The sequence below is a fragment of the Orcinus orca genome, chromosome 17 (assembly GCF_937001465.1).
Source record: "Orcinus orca chromosome 17, mOrcOrc1.1, whole genome shotgun sequence".
NCBI lineage: Eukaryota > Metazoa > Chordata > Mammalia > Artiodactyla > Delphinidae > Orcinus > Orcinus orca.
This window is the reverse complement of record NC_064575.1, coordinates 32,948,506-32,968,443: the sequence shown is the minus strand read 5'-3', so window position 1 is coordinate 32,968,443 and position 19,938 is coordinate 32,948,506. Positions and strand designations below refer to the sequence as shown.

At 38.2% G+C, this 19,938-nt stretch overlaps 1 protein-coding gene and 1 pseudogene across 2 annotated transcripts in view; both read right to left on the bottom strand.

Moving 5' to 3' along the window:
• Positions 1 to 19,938, bottom strand: part of LOC125961664 (ferritin light chain-like) — a 438,815-nt pseudogene that overhangs the window by 3,285 nt on the left and 415,592 nt on the right.
• Positions 17,141 to 19,938, bottom strand: part of LOC125961821 (AT-rich interactive domain-containing protein 1A-like) — a 469,905-nt gene continuing 467,107 nt past the window's right edge. For both annotated transcript variants that reach the window (XR_007472861.1, XM_049700846.1), the window contains one exon: positions 17,141 to 17,392. The gene's annotated coding sequence lies outside the window, so the exon portion shown is untranslated. The remainder of the gene's footprint in view (positions 17,393 to 19,938) is intronic.

The window sequence follows — 19,938 nt, the reverse complement described above, 5'->3', positions numbered from 1 at the left end:
ATTGTATATATGTATAACTGAATCACTTTGTTGTACAGCATAAACTAACACAACATTGTATATCAACTATACTTCAGTAAAATAAATTTTTAAAAAAAGAAAAAAAAATGAATATATATATATACATATATATATATATATATTTCTTTTTTTCCTCTTTATTCTGTTTGTGTTTCAAATAGGCTTTTTTTTTTCCTTCTGCAAAAAGCCTTATTGTTTCCATTTGGTCCAAGGCTTGGGAGAGGGCTCGAGGGCGGTTACAAAGCTGCCTAGTAGCTGCAGAGCAGGGCTTCAGGCAGAAGCTCTGATGCCAGAGGGGCTCCTCAGAGGCCGCTGGACTTCAGAGACTCCTGTTTGTGCTCGAGGGTGAGCCTTTCAAAGAGATACTCGCCCAGCACAGCCTGCGGACCAGCCAGCCTGCGGAGGTTGGTCAGGTGGTCGCCCATCTTCTTGATGAGTTTCACCTGCTCCTCCAGGAAGCGGCTCTCCAGGAAGTCACAGAGGTGGGAGTCTGCGCGGGCGGAACCCAGGGCGCGCAGATCTGATAGTGCCTGGTGCAGGCTCTTCTCCCTAAGAATGGCGGCTTCCACAGCGTCCTGGGTTTTACCCCACTCATCTTGAGAAGGCTTCCGCGCATCCTCGAAGAGGGCGCGGCCACAGCATTGGTTTTGCATTTTCAAGAGATGCTGGGCGCCCTCACACTTCTCCTCAGCCAGTTGGCGAAAAATGTGGCCCACACTGTCCAGAGTCCCATTGTTGCTGTCGAAATAGAAGCTCAGAGAGAGGTAAGTGTCCCCAGATGCATGTTGAACAGGTGGTGGACGGCGGCCTCCACCTCGATGGAATAATTCTGACGAACCTGGGAACTCGTGGTTGATCAGTGATAAGGAGCTAAGCTCAAAAAACGGTGTTGGCCTGTCCTGGAGGCTGAGGATAGCTGAGTGGCTGATTCCAAAGGGTGCGACAGGAAGAAAGGTTGGAGGGTGGTCGGGGGCTGGAGCAAGGAGCGTCCCTGGGTCTGTTCATTCCAAACACTGTTGAAGCAAAAGACAGAACTGCAGGACTGCCAAGCGCACTGCCTCAAATAGGCTTTGATATAAATGAACAAGAAGTCCAAACAAGGACAAAACTTACCCTTCCCCCCACCAAAATAGCTGGCGATACTAGAATCTAGACCTGGGAAGGGATTCTTCCATTACTTTCTGAACATTCCAGGCCACTAGAGCAGTGGTTCTCAAAGTATGGTCACCTTGTAACCAAGCAGTACCCTATGGGGCCTTCCTAGGACAGACGCATCCCCCATATCCTCTGCTGTAGTTCCTCTCTGAAGTACTCAGATAATAGTATCTCAGGCATATTTCTTGAGTTTTCAGATGCTAAAAACCACCGCCCAGTGGAAGAAATTAACTCCTTGATGATCATGAGCACGTAGCCCCCAGACCTTCTGGCACCTAAGGATGGATAATGTTACCTGCCCTGTGGCCTCCACATCAACCGATCAGAGGATTGTGCACGAGCTGATCACATTCCCTGGGACGTCCCTCCCTCACCTGGCCTTTAAAAATGCTTTGCTGAAATCCTTTGGAGATTTCAGGGTGTTTTGGAACTCGGGCCACCCCCTCTCCTTGCTCGATCCTGCAATAAATCTTTCTCTGCTCCAGACTCCAACCTTTAGGTTTGTTTGGCCTCTCTGTGCTTCAGACACACGAACCTGCATTCGGTAACAACCTGACCAGTTTTACCAGTGTCCCCTGATAATGTGTCAGATATTCAAGTTTTAGGGCCCTGTCCCAGCCCTATGGAATCAGCAACTCTGGTGGGGCTCAGTGATCTCTGTTATAACAGGCCCTCCAGATGATTTTCATTCACCTTAAAGTTTGAAAATATCTGCATTGTCAGCTGGCCAAAGCGTCCACCAGCAGGTGAAGGGGAGTGGTGCCTGGAAAAGATAGGGACCAGCCAAGGCAAGTACAGCAGCATTTGCCGTGGTAGTAATGGAGAATGCCTTTTCTCCACTGGTTGGCACAGACTAAGATCTGGGAGCAGTGGCAGGGTTATTTAGGATGCTTTACATTTCAATGTAGAGGGACCGCTGTCCTGGTTTGCCAGGGACTTCCCCTGTGTGAGCACTTTAAATCTCATCCTGGCAAACCCCTTAGCCCTGGGTTTGAAAAACGTAGGGAATAACATGAAATTTAGGGAAAACATGATCTAGGTTTTGGGCAAGTCACAAGTGCTAATTAAAGCTAAGCAAGTATGGACAACATCTAGCGTTCTTTAGCCCTTTGCGGGGAGGTAAATCTGATTGGGTGAAAGGACTTACTGTTAAGAGATCTTTGTAGAAACATCCCCTTCTGCTTAGTCCGCTGGTTCTCAGTTCTGGCTAGACATTGGCATCGTCTGAGGAGATTTAAAATGATTTTATTGGTCTACGATGACCAACCGTCAGTGTGAGGGTTTTTAAAAAGTGCTTCAGATGATTCTAATGCACAACCAAATTTAGGTGCCACTGCTTAAGCTTTTGAACCACTGCTGCATATTTTCACCTCATCTTCCTATGAGAATATCCAACTGTAGTTGAGGTTTGTTTTTTTTTCTTTTTCTTTTTTTAACTGTCTTACTATAAGATTTACTGTCTTAAATAAGGTTGAATGTACAGAAAATCTTGCTAGTCCATCTGGTATAGCTGGGTACTTAGAATAATATGTTAAGATATATACCATTTAAGTATTGTGACTGGCCTTTTTGAAATTAACATATGCATTGAATTAGTATGTTCTCTTTTGAAGTTGTTATGTTGGGGAGCTATACCTCTAATCTGCCATTGCTAAATATCTGGACACCTCTTATTAGGAATTGCTTTTAGAAATCTTTAGGGATTAAAACCAAGATTGCTGTATTATTTGCACTGGAACCACAAAAACCTCACAGAGTTCCCCCGCTCTACCTTCTACCCCCATCTCTAACCCTTGGCAACTTCTAATCTGTTCTCCATCTCCACGGTTTTGTTATTTTAAGAATAATATGTAAACATAATCATGAATTACTTAATCTTCGGAGATCGGCTTTTCAGAATTTTTCCCTCGGCATCATTCCCTTGAAGTTCATTTCAATTTTTGCATATATTAATAATTTGCTCCTTTTTGTTGCTCGGTAGTATTCTATCATAAGATTTTATCACAATTTGTTTCAACATTCATCCACTGAAAGACATTTGGGTAGTTGCCAGTTTTTGGCTATTATAAATAAAACTGCTATGAACATTTATGTGTAAGTTTCTGTGGGAACTTAATTAAGTTTTTGTTTCTTTTGGATAAATGCTCAAGAGTACAATTACTGCGTTGTAGGGTGAATCAACTTTTAGGATTAAAAGAGACTGTCAAGCTGTTGATCAGAGTGGCTAAACCATTTTATTTTCCCACCAGTGATGTGATATAATTTTTCTATGTACTCGCCAGCATTTGATGTTGTCACTATACTTTAATTTTAGTTATTCTCTGACATCTCATTATGGTCTTAGTTTGCATTTCCCTAATGGCTAATGATGCTGAGCATCTTTTCACGTGCTCCTTTGCCATGTGTATATTCTCTTCCATGAAATGTCTGTTCCTGTCTTCTGCCTATTTTCTAGTTGGATTTTTTTAAGTTGTTTGGAGAGTTCTTTGTATATTATAGATACAAGTCATTTGTCTCATATGGGATTTTCAAATATGTTTTCCTACTGTGTAATTTGAGTTTTCATCCACTTAAAAGGATCTTCTATGAAGCATTTTTAACTCATTTTGATGAGATCCAATTTATCAGCTTTTGCCTTTATTGATCATACTTTTGGTGTCAAGTCTAAGAATTATTCCCCTAGTTCTAGATGCCAAACATTTTCTCCTATTTTTTTTTCTAAAAATGTCCTGCTTTTACATTTAAGATTATGATCCACTTTGATTTAATTTTTGTGTAAGGTGTGGAGGTTAAGGTTCATTTTTTGTTTGTTTGTTTTTGTCGAGGGATGTCCAACTGTTTCAGTACCATTTTTTGAAAAGTCTATTCTTCCTTGATAGCTTTTGCACTGCTGTCAAAAACAAGTTATATGTATTTATGTCAGTCTATTTCTGGGTTCTCTATTCCATTCCATTGATCTATGTATCTACACTCCATCATTACTGCAAAATCTTGAAATTGGTAGATTAATTCCTCCATTTTCTTCTTCCTTTGCAAGTTGTTTTAGCTATTCTTCAGCCTCTTCTTACCATATAAATCTTAGAATAAGCTTGTCTAGATCCACAAAAACCTTGAGGGCATTTTAAGAGTAATTGTGTTAATAAGCCTCTTAACTTGGGGAGAATTGACATCTTTATCATGTTGTGTTTTCTAATCCATGAACAAGGTATGTCTCCCTATTTGTTTGGGACTTAAAAATTTTTCTTCATCAGCATTTTGTAATTCTCAGTCTAGAGGTCCTATAAATGTCTTATTGGGCTTATATTTAAGTATTTATTTAGGTCAGTTGTAAATGGCATCACATATTTTTATTTAAGCTTCTACACATTTGTTATTAATATATAATTTGATAAAATTGTGGTGATCTTGTACTCTAAATCATTTACAAACTAATATTATTTCTCAAGCTTTTTGTGGATTCCTTGGTATTTTCTCCATTTAGATTATCATCTCATCTTCAGATACAGACAGTTTTACTTTTCCTTATTCAGTATAATAGGATATATTACTATTCAACATTCAGTAGGACATGTTCCTTCCTATGCAACGTAGAAGGAATAGTCCTTTTATCTTTTAAATAAACTTTTTAAAAATTTAACTTTTAAATTTATGTATTTATTTATTTTTGCTTTATTTTCTTACTAGAACCTCCAGTGATATATTTAATAAAAGTGGTGAGAGCAGATATCGGTGCCTTGTTTCTGATCTTACAGAGAAAGCATCCAGTCTTTCACAGTTAAATATCATGTCGGTATAGGTTGTTTGTAGATCATCTTTATGAGTTTCAGTATGTTCCTTTTCTATTCCTAGTTTGCTTGGAGTTTTTTTTCTTCTTTTTTTAAAATCATGAATGGGATTGGATTTTGTCAGATGCTTTCTCTGCATTAATGGATAGGATCACATGACTTTTCCCCCTTAATCTATTGGATATGGTGGATTACACTGTTTAATTTTCAAATATTTAACCAACTTTGCATAACTGGAATAAATCCCACTTGGTCATGGTATATTATTCTTTTCATATATTTCTGGATTTAATTTGCTAATATTTGGCTGAGGGTTTTTCAGCCAATTTCATAAAAAATATTGGTCTGTAGGTTTCTTCTTTCTATACTATCCCTGTCTGGTTTTGGTATCAAGGTAATACTGGCTTCATAAAATTAATTAGAAACTGTTCCCTCTACTTGTATTTCTTATCAAATCATGTAAAATTGGTGTTAATTCTTTAAGTCTTGGGTAAAAGTGAAACATCTAAGCCTGAATATTTCTTTTGGGAGTTTTTAAATGAAAAACCAGTGTTTCTAATGGTTACAGGAAAATTGAGATTATCTATTTCATCTTGGCTGAGTTTTGGTAGTTTTGGGTGTAGAAACATTGGCCCATTTCATCTACATTTTTGAATTTATAGTGTAGACTTGTTCATAGTAACTTGTCCCTCATTAACCTGCAGGATATGTCATGGTATCCCTGGTTGCATTTCTGATATCTGTGATTTGTGCCATCTCTCTGTTTATCTTTATCAGTCTTTCTAGATCTTTATTGGTTAGATTGTTTATTTCAAAGAACCAGCCTTTTGTTTCATTGATTTCCCCCCCTATTTTCCTGTTTTCAGTTTCATGGATTTCTGTTTCATCTTTATTATTTCCTTCTTTCTGCTTGTTTAGTGTTTTTTCCTCTTCCTTTTTTACTATTTTAATATAGAAAATTAGATTATTGCTTTGAAATATTTTCTTTCCCAATTTAGTGCTATAAACTTCCCTTTCAGCATTGCTTTCACTTCATTCCGCAAACTTTGATCTGTTATATCTCCATTTTCTTTTATTCTATGCATTTAAAAATTTTTCCTTGATGCTGTCTTTTTTACCCATGAGTTATTTGGAATTGTGATGTTTAGTTTTCATGTGATTGAAGATTTTCCTGTTGTCTTTCTCTTATTGATTTCTAGTCTGATTCCATTATGGCTAGAGAACATACTCTCTATGATTTTAATTCTTTTAAATCTGCTAATGTTTTCTTATCGCCCAGTATATGGTATATGAGTGAATGTTCCATGGACACTTGAATATGTATTCTGCTCTTACTGAGTGTGTTCTTTAAATGTCAGTTATATCCTGTTGATTGATGATGTTTTCAGTTCTTCCATATCCTTGCTGATTTTTCTCTCTGGTAGTTGTATAAATTGCTGTGTTGAAGTCTCAAATAATAATTGTGGATTTAAAACTTTCTCCTTTTACCTTTTTCAGTGTTTGCTTCATGTATTTTGAAGTTCTGTTGTTTGGTGCGCACACATTTAGTATCACTAGGTCATCTAGGTGGATTAGTCCTGTTATCTTTATGTAATGACCCTCTTTGCCCCTAATAATTTCCTTTGCTCTGAAGTCTACTTTATGTGATAGTAATATAGCCATTCCTGCTTTTTCTGATTAATGTTCACATGATATATCATTTTCATCCTTTTACTTTGAACTACCTATATCATGATGTTTAAAGTAAGCTTCTTATAGACAGTATATAGTTGGATCATGCTTGCGATTTTTTAATCTACTCTTCCAATCTCTGTCTTTGACTTGGTTATTTAGATCATTTACCGTTAACGTAATTATTGCCATGTCAAAGATTTGGTCTACCATGTTATTTTTTGTTTTGTCTTTTACCTTAGTTTCTCAATCCTGTGTTTCTCTTATTTTGCCTTCTTGTGGGTTACTTAAACATTTTTTAATAAGTCCATTTTAATTTAATTCATTTATAATCATTTGTGTATACTGTTTGTATAGTTTTCTTAGTGGTTGCTTTTGGCATTACAGTATACATATGTAACTTATCATAGCCTACTGGAATCACTGTTTTATTACTTCAAGTGTAGTTTCAAAATTTTACTTCCATTTAGGTCTCTTAATATTCCCCAGTTTTAAAGTATGATTTTCTGTAGTATTTCCTTTCTCTACATTGAGAACCCCATCAGACGGTGTCATCATTTTTGCTTTGACCATCATATAGAATTTAAGAAACTCATGAGGCTAATCATAGTCTCTTATATTTACCCCATTTGTTTTCACCCATTCCATTGTTCCCCTTTTCTTTCTGAAGTTCCCAGTCTTCTGTTATTGTTTATGTTTTCATAACAGTAGGTGATATCTTGGATTTCCAGTGCAACTGGATATGAGTTTCAGGAAACACTGAGCCTGGCTCACTTAATGCTACTGAGTTGGCGGGTTTGTATATGTTGGGCCTGTTGGCACAGCAGATGCTAGCAGATTAGACTAATGTTGATGGGACTAGTGCCACAGGAGGATGGGTTCCCATTCAGGCTATGCTGCTGCTACAGTAGATCAAGTCCCCCTCTACCCCAAGTGTGGGCCAGTGACCTGCTGCTGTCACTGCTTTGTATTAGGCTCCTTTTGCCTCAGGTGTGTGGTGGGATCCCTTGGAAGCTGCTGCTGCTGCTGTCAATCACAAGGTTAAATTCATTTCAGAAATACTTAAGTATAAATATATAGCCTGGCTCTTGTAGGACCTCTGTATTTTTTTTAATTGCTTTCATACAAATTATCCCAAATTTAGTGACTCAAAACAACGTAAATTTATTACCTTACAAGTCTGACTTTGGTCTCAATTGAGTAAAGTAAAAGTGTTTGCAGGATCGACAGATGAATGGATAAAGATGTGGCACATATATACAATGGAATATTACTCAGCCATAAAAAGAAATGAAATTGTGTTATTTGTAGTGAGGTGGATTGACCTAGAGACTGTCATACAGAGTGAAGTAAGTCAGAAAGAGAAAAACAAATACCATATGCTAACACATATATATGGAATCTAAAAAAACAAGAAAAAATGGTTATGAAGAACCTAGGGGCAGGGCAGGAATAAAGACGCAGACATAGAGAGTGGACTTGAGGACACAGGGACAGGGAAGGGTAATCTGGGATGAAGTGAGAGAGTGGCATGGACATATATACACTACCAAATGTAAAATAGCTAGCTAGTGGGAAGCAGCCACAAAGCACAGGGAGATCAGCTCTGTGCTTTGTGTCCACCTAGATGTGTGGGATAGGGAAGGGAGGGTGGTAGGCAGATGCAAGAGGGAGGAGATATGGGGATATATGTATATGTATAGCTGATTCACTTTGTTATGAAGCAGAAACTAACACACCATTGTAAAGCAATTATACTCCAATAAAGATGGTTAAAAAAGAAAAAAAAGTGTTGGCAGAGCTACATTCTTTTCTGGAGGCTCTTAGGGGTGTTTCTGTTCCCTGGACTTTATCCGCTTCCAGCGGTCACTTGTAGTCCTTGACTCAGAGTCCCCTTTCTCCACCTACAAACCCCAAAATGTTGCATCTCTCTGATTCTGCTTCTATTAGGACATCTCTCTCTTTCTCTTTCTACAGTTGGGAATGGTTTTCTGCTTTTAAGGACTCATTCAATTAGATTTGTTCCATGAGGTAATCCAGGATAATCTTTCTATCTCAAGGCCTATAACTTCAGTCATATCTGCAAAGTCCTCTTTACCATGTAAGGTAACATATTATTAGGTTCTAGGGATTAGGGTGAGGGCATTTTTAGGAGCCATTATGCTGCCTACCACACCCTTAACAAGTGACCTTGAGAAAATTACTGAGATTTTTAAAGCCTTACTTTCCTCAAACATAAAATGGAAAGAAAGATAACTAGTTAATATCATGAAAGTGAAACAGTATATATGAAATCAACTAATTCAAAAAATAAGATTTCTTCTTTTTCTTTATGATTGGCATGATTCTCAGAGTTCAGTTACTTGAAGAGTTCCTTTTTCTTAAATAGAACTAAGGAATTTCAGGGTTCAGGTGCTGTAAGATTGTCTGAATTATCTGAGTAACAATTAGCTAAGCACAGGTGTAAAGCATTTGATTTACTCCCTGGTGTCCTTTATCTTCTCATCCCACTAAATCCATATCCCTTGTCTAGCTCCAGCCAGTAGAGTCAGAGCTTGTTTTACTGTTTAACTAAAGTTCAATTTAAATTTGCTCTACATCTCCAGATTCTCAGCCCTGGTTGCATATTATAATCACCTGGGGAGATTTCAAGACCTACTTGATGCCAGAGTTTTACCTATCATGGATATTTGAAGAGGGACCTGGAATGAAATGCTCTAGCTTATGGTTTGGGGAGCCAAATCATAGTCTACACTGAGCCAAATCATTTGCGAGATCACCTCTAAAAAGCAATTTATCTGTGGTGACTGATGCTCTTCCTTTGTCAGTATGCTTGTCCCTCTTTGGGGGAAAAGAAGAAGGGGAAAAAAACCCCAGCGGTTGGGCTCCCTGAATTATAACCTGATGCTGTGGAATTAGTGTTGGCTCAGAGCGCACATCTTCGGATACCCATTCTCTCGCCTGCTTCCTTGCATGAGCTTATATCCTTGGGCAGTTTTTCATCCACCACCCTCTTTTGCTTCTAATCTTAGCATGTAAAGTCTCCCCTTAATGAAAAAGCATTTCATGAGACTTACTGGGAGCATAGGTCTGTTCCAGACCTATCCTATGTTAGCTAAAGCAGATATAAGTGATGTATTTTTGGCATTCATCCTTGTGGGTTGGAGAGAGAAGACAGAATTTTATCCTTTAGGTGTCATCTGACTGGGCAAATGGGCTCATTCCCTCTACTGCCTACCATGTAAAATACTGAAGGCGTTACCTCTAGAAGGTATGTTCTAGGTATCAAAATAGTTCAGATAAGTCATATTTCTCAGTAACAGGTGACAAAACTATGGCTTAGGTGGTGAATTTTCCATGTCAATTTGTCTGGGCCACCATGCCCAGTTATTTGGTCAAATATTATTCTGGATATTTCTGTGATGGTGTTTTTGTGTTTTTTTTAATTTTTATGTTTTATTTATTTATAATTTTTGGCTGCATGTGGTCTTCATTCCTGCACGTGGGCTTTCTCTATTTGCAGCAAGCGAGGGCAACTCTTTGTTGTGGTGTGCGGGCTTCTCATTGCGGTGGCTTCTCTTGTTGCAGAGCATGGGCTCTAGGTGCACGGGCTCAGTAGCTGTGGTGCATGGGCTTAGTTGCTCCACGGCATGTGAGATCTTCCCAGACCAGGGCTCAAACCCGTGTCCCCTGCATTGGCAGGCGGATTCTTAACCACTGTGCCACCAGGGTAGTCCCTGTGATGGTGTTTTTGGATGAAATTCATAATTAAATTTGTGGTGGACTTTGAGTAAAGCAGATTATCCTCCATAATATGCATGGGCCTCATCCAATCAGGTGAAGCTCTTAATAAAGACTGACCTCCCTGTCGCAAAAAGGAATTCTGCCAGAAGACTTACAGAAATTGAACTGCGACTCTTCCGAGAGTCTCTAGAAGCCTAACCTGCAGATTTTGAATTTACCAAGCCTCTATTATTGTGTGAACCAATTGTTTAAAATCTCTCTCTCTTTCTCTATCTTTATATAGATATGGATATAGATCTAGGTATCAATATTGATATCTAGATCTATATCTGTCAGTATATATGGGCACATTGTATACACGTGCTGTTGGTTCTGTTTTTCTGGAGAACCTTGACTAATACAGTGGCCCATATAAATAAAAGGATGAACCCAAGTTCACCCAGGTAGAAAGTAGTACGATGAGAACTGGAACTTAAGGCCTCATGACTCATTCAGCTGTGAACACTGACCCAGAACTGGCGTCCGCACACTCTGGCCCACTGATCAGATCTCGCTTGACTCCTGGTTTTGTACATAACGTTTGGCTTGAACACAGCCGCATCCATTCATTAACGTATTGTGCATGGCTGTTTCTGTGCTACAGCAGCAGATGGGCAGTTGCAATGGAGACGTATGGTACAGAAAATCCAAAATATTTACTATCTGACCCTTTACAAAAAAGATCTGCTGATCCCTGCTCTAGGATGCCATCTGATTTCTGATAGCACCGAGTAGAATAATTCATGCACATTGGGATAGATTGTTAATCTCATGTCCTCCTTAGGTCAAAGATCTCTTAAATGCTCACCCTAGGAATAGCCAGCTTGGGGAGCACTGTCTGAGGATGAAGAAATATTTCTTGCCAGGTCTTTCCAATCCACACTGCTCCCTGACTATGGTTCTTAAAACCTATTTTTTTGGTAAATTTTTATTGGAGTATAGTTGATTTACAGTGTTGTGTTAGTTTCAGGTGTACAGCAAAGTGAATCAGTTATACATATACATATATCCACTTTTTTTTTTTTTCTTCTTTTTTCGGTACGCGGGCCTCTCACTGTTGTGGCCTCTCCTGTTGTGGAGCACAGGCTCCAGACGCGCAGGCTCAGCGGCCATGGCTCACGGGCCCAGCCACTCCGCGGTATGTGGGATCTTCGCGGACCGGGGCACGAACCCGTGTCCCCTGCATCAGCAGGCAGACTCTCAACCACTGTGCCACCAGGGAAGCCCCACTTTTATTTTTTTTTTAGAGTCTTTTCCAAATAGCCCATTACAGAGTACTGAATGGAGTTCCCTGTGCTAATAAGAAGAGCAGGTTCTTATTAGTTATCTATTTTATGTATAGTAGTGTGTATATTTCAGTCCCAATCTCCCAATTTAGCCTCCCCGCCACAATCCCCTGGTAACCCTAAGTTTGTTTTCTACATCCGTGCCTCTACTTCTAAAACCTGTCTATTTTAACCAACTACCACTCATTGCTTACTGTCTCTGGCTTCATGTACTTGATAATAAATCTACTTCTTGTTCTATCCTGGATGACATGTTCCAAGGACTGAGATAATATCTTTTCTACATAATTTGTCCTTGATATTGTCTATCTTGGGGTCTTCATCTATGTCCCAAAGAAGACAGTCGCTCTGTCTTCTAGTACTGCTACTAATACCACATTTTATGGCATGAATTTGACCCAATGCACTGAACTATCCCTTTAGAAGCTGTACGCAACCTGTCACTGGGTTTTAGCACAGGGGTAGAACTCAGATTAGTGATCATATGTAAACAAATCTACTTGACCAGAAACTTTTTGTCTCACCATTTATTACACAAGTAACTTCTGTCTTTGCATCTATGATGTAAATATTTTTAATTTCCTAAATTATCTGAAAAATTATTTAGAGCTTCCGTTTCAGTAGGCATTGGAATTGCTGTGTTATGACTATTTCATTATTTTATTTCCAAATGTTAAATTAGGCTTCAAGCTTTGGCCAAGAGTAGACAGGAAAGGGTTTCAAAGAAATGAAGAGTGGGAAAGACTTCTGATGCAAGGGAGACTTAATAAAGATTTGATTTTGAATCAATAATTTATAATAAAGGTTTGAGTTTGAATCAATAATTTATGTCATTGCAAAATAGCTCCCTGGTAAAATTCCATTCTTTGGTAATCATTAAGTACAGAAATTAACAATCAAAATATGCAGTGATCTTCTTCATTTTCTAAAAACAAACCTATATCTAGATGAGAGGAGAATTCATCTCATAACTCAGGCTCTGGACTTACGACTCCAAGTCCTGTCTTCTTTCAACCGTACCTGCTAAGTTTCTGTCTAACTTCTTGAGCATGAGGTAATGGCATCAGCTTTCATCCCCTTCCTCAGTATATAGCGTGGTAAGTATAAGTAAGGGATCTAAAACTTGAGAACCTGGGTTCAAATCTTGACTCTAAAAATTTACTTGTTGAGTACTCTTGAGCATGTTATCTGTTTTTGCCTCAGTTTTCTCATCTATAAAATAGAGATAACATTACTTCTCTCAGGGAGTTGCTATGAGGGTGAAAGAGAAAATTCATACAATGCAAGAATTTATCAGTTCTTGGAACACAATAAGTACCGAAAAATAATGTTAGCCTTTATCAAAGGCCCCCTCATTTTATGGATAATATAGATTAGTTTATATAGGTCTAATATTTACATATGCATAAACATTTTGTACCTATGTGTGTGTATACGTTCTTCTTAGAAATTGAGCAGTCAACATTCACATCTAAAAATCTGTGCTCTGTGAAATGTAGATCTCCTGTGTACAGACACAGTGCTATAGTTATCTATTGCTACATAATAAAGAAGTCCAAACTTAGTGGTGAAATAAACAAAAATTTTAATATGTGCCCAGATTTTGTGGGTCAGCAATTCAAACAGTACACAGAGGAGATGGCTTGTCTCTACTCCATGACTGATGTCTGGAATCTCAGCTCATGAGGATTCAGATGGCTGGGGCTGGAATCATCTAGATAATTTTAATTCACACGTCTGGCCCTTGAAGACTGGGCCCAACAAGGACTGTTGACTGGAGTGCCTATAGATGGCTGCCCAGGTGGCTTGGACTTCTCATAACGTGGTAGTTAGGATTCAAGATAGAGTATTCCAAGAGAATGAGTGTCCAGGGTTGAAGCATTCCACGAGAATCATGCAAAAGCTGCATGACCTTTTATGACCTAGTCTTAGATGTTACATAGCATCACTTTCATTATATACTATTGCAGGCGTTGGAGACCTTTTTCCATAAAGTGTCAGACAGTCAATATTTTAGGCTTTACAAGCCATACAGCCTCTTTTGCAACTACTTAGCTCTGCTGCTGTGATGTGAAAACAGACACAAACAATACATATACTAAGGAACATGGCTGTGTTCCAATAAAGCTTCATTTATAAAAGCTGGTAGAGGCCTAGACTTGGCTCACCAGCCATAATTTACTGACCCCTGCTCTATTGTTTGAAGCCATGGAAAGCCTGCCTAAATTCAAGGGAAAATGCCCACATCTGGATGCGAAGAATGGCAATGAATCTGAGACCCTGTATTAAAACCACTACATATGGGATATTTATAAGAGGATCTGTCTGCATACCTTGTTTCTCCCATGTATGCTGGATATGAGGTATTGGGACATCTTACATCTCTGTAAGCCTGGGTCATGGTCAAAGTTGGAATCTGAACTCAATGACCTTGATTTCTGGAATAACTGGTAACTCTAATTATGATTTGCTTACACTCCTTACCCCAATAAATATACCACAAAAGATAGATTTCAAGTAAACAATTGCTTTATGGCAGAGTTTTATTAAGTCTCCATTGACTGAATTATTCCATTTTGGTTGGAAAGCATGAGTTTTGTTTCTTTCCTAAAGAGATCTGCAACTTTTCAGATGTGGCATTTCATTCTACTGAGAGGATGATGTAGGTTTTTATAAACGGAAAAAGCAGGGCAGGCTGAGTTCACTCAGATCGTACTAATGCTTACAGGAATAACCAAAACTGGAACACAGGCTTCCAGGTTTTCCTATCCTGTGCTCTTTCCTGTAGGTGCCATTGTCTGCTGGGTCTGGCAGTAATAATTTCTGACCTTTACCTCTCTACGCTATTTTGAAGTGGTTTTGGGTTTTGTTAACTTTCCTATGAGTTTGTACTAAATTGTGTCCATAAAGTAGGCTGAATTCCTCAGGGAAGGATGATAGCTGTTACTGTGTTATTACTGCAAATGTTGTGTTGGTTACCTTTTTTTCTTTTCTTTTGTCCAGTTGTATCCTGACCTTAAAAGTTATATTATCCAAAATGAAAGATGTGCATCTGGTAGAAAAGACTAATTTAAGGGATGAAAATTCCTGATGATTGCTTCAGTCAACCCTTAATACACACCGAGCTTCATTAGTAAATAGACAACTCTCAGACCATTCCCTTGGAAGAGGTCGCATAATCAGCCTTTGTGTTGATTTCGCATTCTGTTCTGTAGAGACAGAACAAATTAGAATAATTAGCTGGTACAGGAAAGCACAAAGAACTTTCTTCTGTGTTTGTGATGCATCCCGTAATAAGGGTTGAAAATGAGACTGGAGGTAAGAACGTGAAACTCAAAAGAGCAAAGGAGAGAGGATATTGTTTCTTTGAAAATAGTCTTTCAGTGTTGGCCCAGAAGAAGTATGAAGCTGAGGAAATTTTTTTTTTAAATGATGATTTTTGTGTTAATGATATGAGCGTAGAATTAGTAAGAATCAGGAAGCAAGCATCCTTTTCCACCAAGGACTTGGGAGCAAATGAAACCATAAATACTCCCCGCTCTTGGAAACCCTTTTGGAGCAGTAATCAGAGAAGGGTAAAGGCAAAGCCTCAGGGCAGAGGTGTTCAGAGCAAAGGGATAGGAGGAAAACAAAAGGAGAGTGGATATGTTTAGAGCTGTCATTTTGAAATTTACCTGCTTCTGATTCAGTGCTGCTTTGCTTCTGTGTTGGTCCAGTGGAAATCCTCAAAGCAGGAGCAGCCGTATTTTAAAATAATAAGGTTAGAGCAAGTGACTGTAATCCAGGTCTCTTTAGCTCAAGAGCACAGAGGAGAGTATGAGGAAGGAGTGAGGCCACAAGGAATTGTTCACTGGATAATTTTCCCCAAACCTCACTAACTGGGAGAAACTGACCACTGGATTATGTGCCTTGAAGGAAAGCAAAAATGTTGAAAGCAAGGAGTGTGGAGCTTATTTAGAAAGCAAGCTGTATCATTTGGTCACCTGCTGATGATAATAGCATTGGCTGAGACCTGACCGTTTACAATGAAGGCACTTCTGTAGGTAATAAGTTCCAGGAGGGCCCGAACTGAGTATGTCTGTTTCAGCATTTAGCATGGTCTAGCATCTGAGAGGGCGGTACATTATTGGCATATAGTAGACTTAAAAATGAATACTTGTGGATTATCTGAACGAGTGGATGTGTGTGATTCATATCCTATTTGCAGGTCCTATGCCCTACAGTGGATTTTCAGTGTCAGGTTGTGAAAGTATTTATGACGGGGATTGGCATTGTTCCCTATCTAATGGATAAAGATTACACATGAAAGGACTTTACATTGACATACCAAAAGCCTCATAGGAATTACATAACAAAAAATAAAATTGGATTCTGTATAATTTCTAATTTGTAAGCTGGCCAGAACACAGGTATTTCAGCCAGTCCTCTGGTAGTTCCGATGACGTCCCCATGATCACCCAGGCATAATCAGAATGGCTTTAGGATTTGGGAGCCAAAGTGTTCCTCAGTATTTACTGCTTTGCTAGTGCATTTAAGAAAATGGACTATTGAAAAAATAGCTTCAGACACAATATGGCATTTTATGATTTAGCATGAAATCTGAGAAATATAGAGGTTATCTGAAGCCTGCAATGGTAACGTTCCCTCTGCTATTGAAGTTATTGTCTTTAAACAAGATTCTACATCACTAATGCTATATATATATATATATACATATTTTTTATGATATTCAGGTTAATTTCCTATTCTCTCTAAGGAAGTAATTGGTTGGTGGGTATGAGAGATGGTGTGGCTTCCAAAGGTGAAAAGTATTATTTTGTTGTAATTTCCAGCTACCTAAGGATGGGAGAGGCCAAGGACACTGCAGTCAGTATATTATGTGGAGCAGGTTATATTGTGGTTTATTTATGAACTTTTACATGTGTATTTTCTATGCAAGTTTGTGTGCTCCTTTTTGAGTTTTGGTAGATAAGTGTTTTGTAACTTTGGAATACTTGGAGTTATATATATAACTTATATATATATATATTTTTTAATGTAGTAGTTAAACCCGTGGAGAGTGTACTAGTCTACCTAGGTTCAAATTCTGGCTTTACCCTATGACTTCCCTGTGGCTTCCTCTGCTCACCTATTAAAAAGGAGGATAATAAGACTGCTGTGGTGAGTTATATACTAAGCACTATTTAAGCATTTGCTATAATGATTATGTATACTCGAAGGCAAGGAACTTGCCCCTTGATCGTCTCTGTATTCCTAGTGCTTAAGAATTCCTAGTGCTTTCCTAGTGCATTGTCTTAGGATAGAGATAGCTCAGTATAGTTCTTCTCACTATAAAGTACTGTTACGTTGAAAGTCTTTGCTTGTGTACGAAAAATCTATGACATATCTGCTGAGGACAAGGAAAGGAATAGTTTTAAAACTGCAATGGATAACAAAAGATTGTATGATGTAATGCCTTTATTATGTAATTATAAAACTAACAAATGATCATGGTAGAAAATTTGAAAAACTCCTAGACAAAAGAGAGATCAACAAAATTTGGAGTAACTTTCAGAGTGTAGTGTAGAGCTGTCCATGAATATTAGTGCTTTCATATTTTCCAGGACTTTAGACTCTGCTTCTTAAGAGTGTATTCATGATATTTTACTTTAATGATGTTTTCATCATGGGGACACACACACACACAGAAATCTGTTAAAAAAAAAAAAGACATGTAAATCACTGATGTTTCAGATAGCCACATGAAATAAAGTGAGAAAGGTCAACAAGCTGAAAGAATGTGGAGTAGCATCTCCTTAATTGCTTACATAACTCTGATAATTACCTCTTTGTGGATAAAGTAATTAATGGGGAATCTAATTCAAGAAAAAGATATGAACTTCAAGCCTTCTCAAAGCCAAGTATTTCTTTCCACAAAAGGTTACTTTCCACGGCCATGCTTCCTTATTACCAGACAGGGAAAGAGTATTGTATGGCAAAGGATCTTCCTGAAGGAGGGTGCTTCCCACACTGATTGTCATAAATGACTTCGGAATTACTGTTGCTGTATTACCAAAATCTTAAACTAGGATATTTTTGACAAATGCGGTCCTTAGTTAATTGTTAGAACTACAAACTGTCAGATGGCTCTGAAATAACAATTGTCTGGCTATTCTTCAGGGTGATCACAATATGGTAATGACCTTGAAGTATCACTAAAAACCAGGAAGGTGTGAGTCTTCCTTTCGTGCCAGAGTGAAATGCGAGTTGGAGTTGGAGTTGGAAAAGAGGCCCACAACCAAGTGACAGAGAAGGAAACGTGAGGTCATTGGTGAAAAACCAGGTTGAAGTTAAGGTGAAGAGGCATGAGGAAATGGGCAACTGTTACAGTATTACAAAGATCATCAAGAAGCATATCCATGAATGTGGTTTGTATTGCAATCTGCTGAAAAAGGGACAAATATCCTGGCCTGGCCTTCATGGAGATTATATTTTATTGATTCTGATAATAGATTATTGTTGAAAAGGGCCTCCTATAAATTATAACCATGCAAAGGCAGCAAGATAATTTATTTTTCTTTATGTATGTGTTTCTCATTCCTACTCACTTCTCTCTTAGGGGAAGAGAAAATCACAAAAAGCAAAAATGTCAATTCTCAGCTATTCCTTTTCAAAATAATTTTTTTTGCAAATTCCAGTGGAGGCAATAGGTTAACTGTTAAGATTTGTAAGCCTCAAAAAGCTAGATTTTTACAAAGTGTAGCCAAATTTTATTACATAATTAATAGCTTTGGAAAGAATATGTGGTGATGCAAAGTTGGAAAAAGATGGTTTTTCTTCCGTGAATGGCTTCACTGTGTTGGGAGAAGAGGCAGAGAAGAAATCCAAGTAATTAAACATGGGGTGAGTTTTCCTGATAGGGGACTCTAGTGCTTTAAAATCGACTAGATAATCCTAGGGATAATCTGAGGGTAGAACAGACCAATGCCTCATTTCCAATCTGGTACCCTGGAAGAAAACAGTGTATTTCCTTTGAGGTCTTGAGAGGTTTTTCTTCTGCTTTGTTTTGGTTTTGGTTCATTTTGTAATCAACCTTATTAAGGTATCATTTACATACAATAAAATGCAGACATTTTTAGTCAACGGTTCAGTGACTTTTAATTAATGTATACATTTGTATAACTACCACCCCCATAAAGATAGATAACAATTCTAAAACCCTAGAAAGTTTCCTCCTAGGCTTTTGCAAAAGTATCCCCATCTCCCACCCCAAGGCTACCACGGATCTGTTTTTTATCTTTAGAGATGACTTTTGCCCAGTTTAGAATTTCATGTAAGTTGAATAATACAGTGGGTGCCCTTCTGATCTGGTTTCACTTGCTCAGCATATGGTTTTTGAGATGCATTCATGTTGGGATGTTTTAAACCAGGACTTTAGCCTGGGTGGCTGATGTTGTCTGAAGGCACCTATAGGTACATCTGAGTCTCTGGCATTGTCACTGTCTGTTCTTGGCTCAGTATTTTCAACTTTACTAAGAAGCACAAGGTTGAAGTAAGGAAGATCACTGTCAGTATAATGGAGGTGAAGTGGGTTCTGTTATATAATATTCTCAGCATAAATTGACCTGCTTGGAATCATTGTGTTGATAATGGACAAGGATACTCTTCCTCCAAAAACCTTGATACTATAAAACTTCTAAAGGACGCTGTCCTAGGACCCTTCTTTTAGTTTTCATATTTTGGGAAACATTTCTGGAGAATTCAAATGCTCGCAACCTGAAAGAAACAATTATTCACCTGAAAGCTGACTCTGCTTAAGTTGAGTTGTCTGACCTTTACATGCTGATAGAACCCAAATAGCCTTGCAAAACAATGCTCTCTTATTGGATATAAGCATATAGATTAAGATGGACGTGTATATGCAGTAAAGTGAAAAAACAGAGAATCTTTGAGTTTCCCTTGCTGGGTTTTTTTATTTTTTCATTTAAGTTTCTATAGCATATGCTAATAATTCAGGGAAACCTCAGGTTAGTTTTAGGTCCACTCTACATAAATGTTGAAGTACTCCATATCCACCTTTTTTCTACCTTCCTTCTTTTCTTCCATCTTTCCTTTCTAACTTCTTATAATCCATTATACTTAATCCTGCATTTGCTGAGGTGGCAATTAGTGTAGGAAAATACTGTGAAATTTTGCTGTTCAGAATGCATGTTGACCAAATTCTATATTGAGAAAAGGTCTGGATTTACCCAGAGTAA